Source organism: Vollenhovia emeryi, unplaced genomic scaffold (genome assembly GCF_000949405.1).
Source record: "Vollenhovia emeryi isolate VEMERY1.0 unplaced genomic scaffold, V.emery_V1.0 DF939177.1, whole genome shotgun sequence".
NCBI lineage: Eukaryota > Metazoa > Arthropoda > Insecta > Hymenoptera > Formicidae > Vollenhovia > Vollenhovia emeryi.
In genome coordinates, this window is record NW_011967189.1 from 979,082 (window position 1) to 989,850 (window position 10,769).

The 10,769-nt window shown below is 38.5% G+C and overlaps 1 protein-coding gene across 7 annotated transcripts in view; it reads left to right on the forward strand.

The window, feature by feature from the left end:
* The window catches only part of LOC105563368 (5-hydroxytryptamine receptor 2A-like), a 122,132-nt gene that overhangs the window by 48,620 nt on the left and 62,743 nt on the right, over positions 1–10,769 (forward strand). The gene's annotated exons all lie outside the window — the stretch shown is intronic.

Sequence of the window (10,769 nt, forward strand, 5' to 3'; positions counted from 1 at the left end):
TTTGTTTAAAGAACTTTTTTGTCAGTGTAACACATACTTGTGTACTAAAAGTTTCTTTCTTCGTACTTTTAAAGTATGTTTCCAAATTGTACTTGAAAAGGACCCGATTAAGAGATCGAAACGTTGTTACTTAAATATATATCACTTTTATGCCAGTTTGGTCGATTTTTAAAAAGAACTTTCCCGTGTTTAATTAGCACTGGCGACAATAAGCCTCACTCAATTGATAAAAAATAAACTTGGAGTAAAACGGTTTCTCCGATGTCGGGCGCGCGGGCGCGTATTTTTTAAAGCGTCGTATAATCCAACTTTTGTAAGAACAAGTGCTCTCAGTCTATTATCAAGCCTTTACAAGTTGCGTTACCGTTAAATGCCGCAAATTACATCGACTGTTTCAGAAGGGCGCAAACGTTTAGTGTAAAGTACATTTTTACATGTCCGCCGTTCGCGTTCGAAAGTGCGGTTTAATGCATATAAATGCAGCCGTGCGCTCCTGGAACGTGCATAATTCATTTTGTGCCTTTTATCAACCTTTCCACTACTATCGTAATATATCTACGAATTCCGCGATAATAATACTTTTCAACGATGTTCCGCGCACTTCACCGTTTCTGTTTCAAAATTTATATGCACGGTATGCTTGACATAAAAATGGTACAATAAATATAAGTGAGAGAGAGAGAGACGAATACCGGCCGCGTAAAATGCAATGTAGATATTAAATCGCACGGGTTTAGCACTCGGACTTTTTTTTCGCGCGGTCTATCAGACCTGAATTTCATACTTTTGCACCCAGATAGTTATTTATGTTTCAGTTGCACTGAACTCTCGTTTTGCGATTTAAATTTAGCTCTCGCGACACGTTCTGCAACGCTCCGAAATCATCGTCACTCTTTTGTTAAAAAAAGAATATTCCATTTCCCCCTCGACTACTTTGCTTCCGACACGCTAACGATTTAATAGGTCTCGAGCTGAGAAGTTAATTTATGTCCGCGCTGTGCATGCGAGGTGGAAGCGCCGCTTCTCGCAACATCTTTATATCGCGCAAGTGTGTATGCACGACGTTATCTACATTATTATACGATATCGTGCGGAAATTATATCGCAGCATATTGCGCCGGACTCGCGAGGCGGTACGTACACGCACAATGTTGCACGCGGTTTATCGATCCATACTTTCTTGTCTCCCAACGTAATTTACAACCGCCGCTAGCGCAAACATCAGAACAGTCAATATTATCCCCCGAGCAGAAAACCGAAAACCGAAAGACGGATTACGATGTAATCGCACTTTTGATTCCCCGAGCAAATAATAATCCCTTAAAACAAACTGATAATCGTAATGCCCGTATTTAAAAATGCAAACGATTACAGACATTAATTCCGCATTACCTACTTCACGAATGCGCGATACGCGTTTCCGTACGTGGAAATGTAAAACTAAATAAGCTTTTATCAGAACCGTATTATCGGGAAGAAGAGGGGAATTATATGAAATATTCTTTATTGCATAAAAAGGAATTGCATCCCGGATTATTTTAGCAAAAGGAAAAAAAGCTACCTTATCTTATCGGCGTATCAATATAAAGAGAAATTTAACGAAGCTTTGTATACTTGAAACACAAAGGCCGTCAACCTTTGTTCTACGCTGCAGGGTTAAATTTGGTGAAATATTAACGTATACGGCCCGCTTAGAATTATTCTCTCTGCTATCTCGTGCCGCGCGTTGTTCCTATTCCCTTACACCCTATACATCTTCCCAAACACGTACATATTTTTCCGGTTTATCGCAATATAACTTAAAGCAGGTGCGCGCGGCTTGTAAAAAGTGCCGAGTGTGCGGCGGGGAAATCTGGCTTCTTCACCGTGCTCGGCACATCTGTACGAGTGCACTTATACACGCGTGCACGTTCCTACGGCCACGTTCACGCGCGCCGACGAGCACGCTCGCGTGCATCCGTAGTAGTTGCCGTTGCTGCAACGAAATCTGCCCGAGTCGGCTTATTCGGCCGCCGTAAACCGCGAGTTATAATACGCCGGCGCTCTCGTGGCGGCGCTTCATCGGAATATAAAGCTAAACTGATATTTCCTGGCGGGCTTCCCGCTTACGGCGCAGCCACGAGAGTTATGACGTACGTTTATCCGGGAAATATTAAGGAGAGATAACGTATCACTTATCGGGGATCATGCCCCGCCGGCCCCGCTCCCGTCCGCGCCGCCCCAAAAACGTCTCATCACGGGTGAGCGGATCACCGGCGGTATCCGAGTGAAGAGATGATGGGAGTATCCGGGACGTTATCCGCGGGACTCACGTAAGGAGTTCCAGCATCCGCGCGAACGTAATTCAAGTTTGTCCCTCTTCCGGGTCAGCGCGCCTGTCTGCACGGAAATGCCGCGAAGATACCCTTCGGGCCGCCGCTCGTTCGCGTAAGAATGGCAAAGTTATAATTACTACGCGGAATCAAAGAGTCCGCAATTTCGAGAGAATTTCTTTTCCGGGGAAAAGGACAATTAATCAAATAGCTCGCGCGACGTGAATTATTGTACCTTTTCTTTTTGTTTCTTTCCCTTCTCTCTCTCTCTCTCTCTCTTTTTATTGTGAGAAATAGGTGTCCGGGAAAAGGCAATTTGTTAATCTTCGATTATCTTGCGAATGAGGGATTAAAATCGAGGTGCGGATTATGTGATAATGGGATCTCGATTTATGAGGATAGCGAGCTATACATAAACAAGCGGAGCTTAAACCCTTTTCCTTACACTTCTCTGTCGGGTCTCTAAGAAAATATTTTTTAATATAGACATTTCTTTTTTACATTGTGCGGTTTGGCGTCGGATGCAGTAACGCGGGTCGTCGGCGAGATTAATAAAAATCCTCGGACGGTAGACGACCTGCAATTCTATTTTTTTTTTTTTACGTGACGCAGGACAAAGAATGAAAGAGCTTAGTTAGCATGCATAGTATATTTATTCAAAAGTTTTCGTCCGCCAAGTTGACGCCACGGGAAAAATACGGTTGCATAATAGCAAGAGTATGTACGGCGTAATGCTCCTAAATTAATCTCTATACAGATAAGCCGACGAGGATTATTTTGAGAATAGCTGTTGGGAATAGCGTACTAAAACGATGTTTATCGACGGGGCCATAGCGTTTGCGTTGCGTTCCCGATAGTTAAACGTCGGAATAAAAACGGACAAACCGTCAATAGTGAAAAATGACGTTGAGATTGAATCGAAGACCGACGCGAAATTATCTTTCGGCGATGTAAGTTTCCGCGACAATTAAAAATTAAATACTTGAGGATTTTATGTGCACATCCGAGTCCCGGAAAACGCCGTAAAATTCATCGTCCCGACGTCTCCGTGAATGTCTCGCGCGGATTACCGCGGCAAGCTCGAAATACCGACGTATATGTGTCACGTAAAATTAGGACGACTCCACCTTTTTACAGTAACGTACGGAACCGTAAGAAATTGCAGGGAAATATTAAGAACATAAACGTTAACGTCGTTGCGACGTTACCAGCAACTAGAGAATTAAGCAACTATTCTAACTGTCATTAGCTTGTATTTTTGTTTCATTCTAATTACGTAGCGGTTTCTCTCTCTTTCTCTCTCGGTGTAAAAAAGTTCATTTACATTTTATATTTGTATACGTTTCATTGCAAACGAACTTCCTACAGCTTGGTCTTTATAATTAAGTGTTGATTCGTAAATTTAGTCTATTAAAAATATACCTTAAATTCAATTTTTCAATACGTATTGCGATAACAATTATTACAGAATGTCTTTGGTCAAACCTGATCGAATTTATCGAGCCTTCTTTATTCTTACTTTCACAGAGCGTGCAATTGTCTGCTTTTCATTTTTTTTAAATAATACATAACGAGACTTTTTGTTACTATACCGGAAGTAATGCATAACGAAACTATAGATTTATAGATAAATTGGGTTGGCAGATGGTATTAATGTTATGACAAAGTTGACAACCTCAAAGTTTCCGCTTAATCTACGTAAAACGCGCGCCGTTACGTTCCATCGTTCGGAAAAGCCCAGCGCATTTTATGCAAGCGGAAACTTCCAGTCGGGCAAATTTACAGAAGATTACGACGAAGTTTTTTCATAATGCCGGGGTAAAAGTAAGATGGATACGAATAGGGGTGTGTAAACCGACCGGCATCTTGCGCGGATTACGTCAAAGCAAAATCGCGTTACTGATACGAACTTGCCTCCGCAAATGTTTTTCTGCTCGAAACAACTGCAGTGTGATAAATAATGCAGTTACGTAAATTTAAATTACAGGGTATAATTAATTAAATGATAATTAATAAACATAGACAAAATATATGTAATTACGAAGCGCAATGTGATTAATATTTCATGTTAATGAATAATGTATGTTACAAAACGTATCAATATAACGCTATTAAACTACTATACTACATAATTGAAACAGACAAACGTGGTAGGAATGACAAATGCTTCAGAGTACAATTCAAAGTTTATATCTAGTTAATTGCGTCAAGAAAATGTTAAATATAATTTCTTCAATTAACTTCCTGCGTTACATTTTAAATTGCTTTTCATCGATTACTATATTCTTATTGCAAATGTATAAAACTTTGCATCTTAATATAATCATTAAATAAATTTAGAAGTAAAGACGTTAAAAAATTCACAATATAAAAGCTTATTTTTCGTAATGAAAACAACTCGAGTAAAAGATGTTGGTTTTTTATGACGTTTCCTAAACGTTTATAAAGCATTGAATACATTTAAGAAATATGTGTAAAACGTATATGAACCACACATGTGCTACCTGGGGAGAATTATAACGTTTCTTACAAATAAAATAAAAAATAAATGCTAAGTATAGCATTTAAGATAATTTAGAAAAAGTCATTCAGCGACTTTATAACACGTGAATTCAGTGACGATAATGATTCCACCTAACGAAAAACCTGTGTCTGTCCGTTTGTAACGGTACGCAGGATAGAATGGGACAAAATACGGTATATGGATTCACATAGTAAATTAAAGTGGCTACCTCCAGCTATGCTAGGACCTAAATGACGTTTACCCTTGTAATCGATTTATATCTTAAAGGACCGAGTTAAAAATTTAGTTGTTTATACACGCTGCCAGATAGCGTTCCTTAAGTATTATACCGGTTATTGCGAATAATATTATCACAGCTTCAGTAGACGAGTTGGCTAAGACGCCCGTCGCGGATTGGCTGAGGTAATATTTTCCGCAATAAGAATTTTAATTTCCAGTACGGGGAAGGGGTTTATAGAATAAATGCTAAGTATAGCATTTAAGAAATAATTGAGAAAAAAATCGTTCAACGATCTTATAACACGTGAACTCACTGACGATAATGATTCCACCTAACGAAAAACGCAGGAGGAGATGGGAAAAAATACGGTTTATAGAATCACATAGTAAATTAAAGTGGCTACCTTTAGCTGTGCTAGGTCCTAAATTTACGCTTGTAATTAAAATTAAATTACTTCTTGAATGACATGTTCAAAGACTTGGAATAATCATGATAGATATGATAAAAAAATTTATCCAGAAAGAAGCACAAGTTTAAATGACATAGATTTAATTAATCGATAGAAAATTTTCAAGTTACGTTAAAGAATTGTTTTAAATACAGATACAATCGATTCAGGCATCAGTTGTAGAAGACTCGACATGGGTATAATGCGATATTACACGCTCAATACGCAAAAGGGCTTTCTGTCTAACGAGGGAAATATTTTCGTGGAATAAAACGCCGTCCGTAAAACGTAAGCGCGCATTTACTCGTAAACGAGGACGACTCAACCGGCAGCAGCACTTTCAGGTCTGCACTCCTTGATGTTCAAAGGACTGAAAATATACAGGGCCGACCTCAACTGGCAGGTTAATACGACAATCTCGTCGAACTAATACTGCAGAATGCGAGCGCCCGACGCGAGATCATTGAATTTCAGAGGACATTTAATAATCGGGCGGTCGGTCTCTGCTCCTAAGTGGAAGTTCCAAAGTGCCTGCGATAAACAAGTGCCTCCAATTGACGTCAGTGCGAGAATCTGGCGACCACGTAGTCAATGAAGGAGACGAGACTGGGGAAAAAGCTTTCGGTGAATTCGCTTCGCTCGTAGCCGGATTACCCGGCCGGAGGAAGGAAACCGACAACTAGTACGGAATCTACTACCGCGTAGCGGAATCTACTTGCACGAGTTTCCGGAGAAACGTCACGATTGTACGGGGAGAAGCGGTGGTCAACTCTCTTCTGTCCGAGAACGTTTCCTGTCATTCGCGCGAATACTCCCGCTGCCACCGCACGTTTAATTCTTTTCTGCGAATTTCACGAATGGACCAAAGGGCCCAACTCTCTCGGCGAAAGTTCATCGCTTCTGATTCCGACGGTCTTAATTCGCTCAATCAATAAACTCGAGCCATTTGTTACAACTGTACAAAAGGAACAAAGGACAGAAAGAGAGATAGAGAGGAGGAGCACTAACAGATGTACTTAACGAGTCGAAAACCTCGTCGCAAAACAATAGTGAGGCAGTGTGTCATACGCCGCCGTGAGTAAACTACCAGTTAATACACGGTTTTAATTAGATGAAGTATCGTAATTAGTAGTAATGTTATGAACTTGTGCGAGTTTGCGTATACCTTCGTTCGAGAGCTCCTGTGATAACCTTTCTCGATGTTAATATTCTGGTATAATTAACATGATTCTATAATTAATTGAACGATTAAAAGGAACTCGTTCAACGTCTAATTGAAAAAGAAGGCTCGCGATTATTTCTCCAACTCGTTTCAATGCTGCAACTTGTATTGCAGTATAATTCCAATTACTGGCAATTATATCGAATACAATTGAAGCATGCTGGCACATTTCAGTCCATTGTGAACAAATTTGCTCCGCGTATAGCTGCTTTTATCCGCTTTAAGGGATAATTCAACCAATTTTTTCACGAGACAGAGAAACGATTCATGCTAATTGTAAATTCACTGATTTCCTTTGTCCGCAATTAGTTCTTAAAATGAGAAACAAAAGTCACTTGAATTTCAAATATAATTTCAATCACTCTCCATTTCTTTGTAATGAAAAAAAAGAAGTTAAATATAAATTAACTGCTTTTAGCGAAATTGATTTATAGTGGTCGAAGAAAAGAGATGGGAAATGGAGTAAAGAGTACGCCGAGTTTGCAAGACGATAAAATATGATATTTCTAGACGTTCGATTCATCTTAGATCCGGAACGTGAATGACGAAAAATTGTGCAATCGCGTATTACTACATATTGGCGCTCATTTCGGATCACCGCCTGGAATCCTTCTAAGGATATCCTCGTGTTATTCGAAGGCCCTGTCGAAGAGCCTCTTCGGATTTAAGTGGCTCTGCGAGCGGATATTGTGGATCTCTAATTTATGACGAAGGCGGTATGCGAAAGGAATTTCTATGGTAGAGCTCACAGGGAGCTACAACGTGTTACCTGAGAGGTAACCGGAGAACAACTAAGGCGCTCGTGTGAATTATTTGATTAAAGAATGGGGCAACAGCTGCTCTCCCATAATTCCTGAAGGAACGTCGGGGCGCTAATTATTTTTCATTACTAATTGTCAAAATAACTCACTCGGTGAAAACTTAAAAAGGAATCGATATAAAACGACACGGTGAATTCAATTTCTATCGCCATAGATACGCAGAGGGGAGGATTCCGCGAATTTTTTGTACTCTCTTTTTTCTCTCTCTCTCTCTTTATTCGCAGATTTTCAAGTCCTAGCAAAGCCAATTCTGGTTTCATTGTGGCAATAATAAAATACGATAATGATACACAATATCGTCAGAAAATGTAGAATGATTCGCACGGAGTAAGCTCCCTCCCTTTTCCAGAATTGAGCCATGCCAGCTCCACTTTAACAAAACCGTCGGTTTCTTCCATAATCCCTCCTTTCTGCTGGATTCTCCAGCATAGATATATAACCACGATTATAAATAGTCCCTTCAACATTCACCGACTGTTGTAGCATTGCTTAAACTGAGTCGATGCTCCTTACAGTAAAGTATTATATCTTATTACCGAGCTCGTTGTAAGTCTCTTATTGCCGGTCGTCAAAATGGTTAAGCATTGCGTCTCTCTTGGAATTTCAATGCAAAGAGCAAATTACGATCCGTCGACGTTACGTGCCTTTTTAAATACGGCATTATACGCAATTATTATACTAAGCTGAATAATTATGAAGTAACAGAATGGAATATATATTTATATAAATTGTTACTCGAAAAGGACCACAGTAATCCAATATTCGCAATAGATATTTAATAATAAACGTAAATAATTGTGAATATTGCAGAAATACTGAAATCTTTCGCGACAACAATTTCATATATTTATAACGTTCGAAAGCCACAACTTTCTCATGTAAGAAACTACGCGGGTTCAATTTTAAGCTTTACGCGAAATACTTGTTCTTAGTTAGGTACGAATAGTTATCCCGAGACAGCAACGTTCCGATTCTAGAGCTACGTCTACCAGCTGAAGCGGCATTACAACGGAACGGTCGCGTATAATCAAGTGTACGTACATGTACAACGTAGCGCATTGCCGCGACGTTGCCCTGCTCTTGATAATGCTCTTGCATATGTATTTATAATGAATTTCGGGAGCATTGCGCGAACATCTTGTGTTTTGTAGGCTGTACGTACTTGTAGCAACTCACGTCGGCTATAAATCACAGCACTGTCGGGAAAATTGTGGATATAAGAAAGCTTTCATGCTAACCTCTCAAGTCTGACTATAATTATCCTTTTCCAGGGTTGGGAAGTAACTCGTTACTTGTAACGAAGTTACAGTTACAGTTACATCTTTTTGGCAACTCTAACTTAACTTCGTTACTTTTTCTCCATCTGTAACTGTAACTTAACTCAGTTACATTTTTTCGATAATAACTAATTTAATAGTTACATTAATAGTTACTTTATATATTTTTTAAACCTTCACTTAATCGCGTAGACCTTGCCTTTACGTATAAGCGACTCCCTAGAAGCACAATTCATTGGCAGTACATTGGCTAACATTGGTTAAACATTGGTTATGTTGGCAGTGAATTGGCCAATATTTCCCCAATATAACACCAATACTGGTCATAAAGTAAACGCAAATATACTACTGACATTGTACCTAGATGATAATTTGTATTGGATTGAATATATTAGCAAGATTGTCCAATAAAATTGTAATATTGAGTATAGAATAAATACTAATGTAACGCCGATGTTACGTATCAATAATTGCACGGTAGTGTGTTTACATTGAAAATGCATTGCAAAAATATGAGGCCCTCCACCACCCCCGCCAATTTCAATCGGCGGTCCTCTTTTCTTTATAATAATCATTTTCTTTTGACATATTTGTCATTATTATATTTTCATCACAATTAATTTTATAATTTATTACAATATAAAGCATGTGGCTATGTCTACTCTCTAAAAGTCAATCAGTGGATTATTACAGAAAACAGTGAATACCCACTGATTCACAGTTACAAGTATACCACTGAATAATTCAACAATTATAACAGTTTTCAGTGATAATTCACTGATTAACTTTTAGAGAGTAATATGTAACATTCTTTAGAAATGTGTAAACAAAAAATCGTATCGTAAATCCGCAAACGAAAATCTATCGCATAAAAGATTATTTTAGAACAACTTAAAATTTCATACAATAAAAAAATTAATCTAAAGAGGCCCTCCGCCGTTCCCGCTGATTCCACTCAGCGGTCCTCTTTTCTTTACAATACGATTTTTAACATTTTTATTATTTATCTTTCTTCATACAATTTACTTATGTCTACGACAAACGTAATAAATTATGTCTCCCTGTCCCTGCCTACCCGAATTCCTGCCTACCCGAATTCCTACCTAACCGAATTCGTATCTACGTATTCCGATTCATCTTTATAGTCCTATCTGTCCATTTTTTACCTACCCGTTCAAACAAACATACAAATTTTTAACTAAAATTTATTTATTTCAAATAAAACCGCGACGCGATTATTAAGGATATAATTTGGAGTTTAAATTCGCGCGCGGTTGAGATTGATTTATTTTCATGTCGAAGCATTTTTAAAGACATTCCAAAAGAGCAATTTATTTTTCGATTATTATTTATTTTCCGCGTTTCACCTTTTTGTTAATAAACCTACGAGTCTTTCGTTAAAACCACGAGATTTGGAGTTATACGCGCGCGATTTAATAGGGGTTTTTTTAATCTTGCACATATGCAGAATATAACCCACCCGAATTTTTGCACATAAGAAGAAATCGACATATATCGTACAACACATTCACATAATACATCAAAGTGGCCAATATTGACCACTAACTCGGCGTATTCCTTCGTTGGGCCAGATTGGACATACCTTTCGTTGCTCCCGGCCATACAGTCTGGTCATTTTGACCAGAGATCAGGAAGGAAAAAAACTCCTTCCATAGTCGGTTATCGTCACCGACAAATATTTCGTACGGTTCGAATATACGAGTGACGATCGTATCGCAAAATGCACGACCACGAGAAGTTAATTAAAAGAAAAATATTAATTAAAATCTTTACGGTATGTACGAATCAAATTTATTTTTAATTCCGTTATTTATTTAAACATATTGATCATCTATTCGTAAAATGATCTTAGAATTCAAAAGTCGAACAGATATAGAAAACAAATTTACTTCGCGTTAAAGTGATTTTAATAATATTCCTCGAT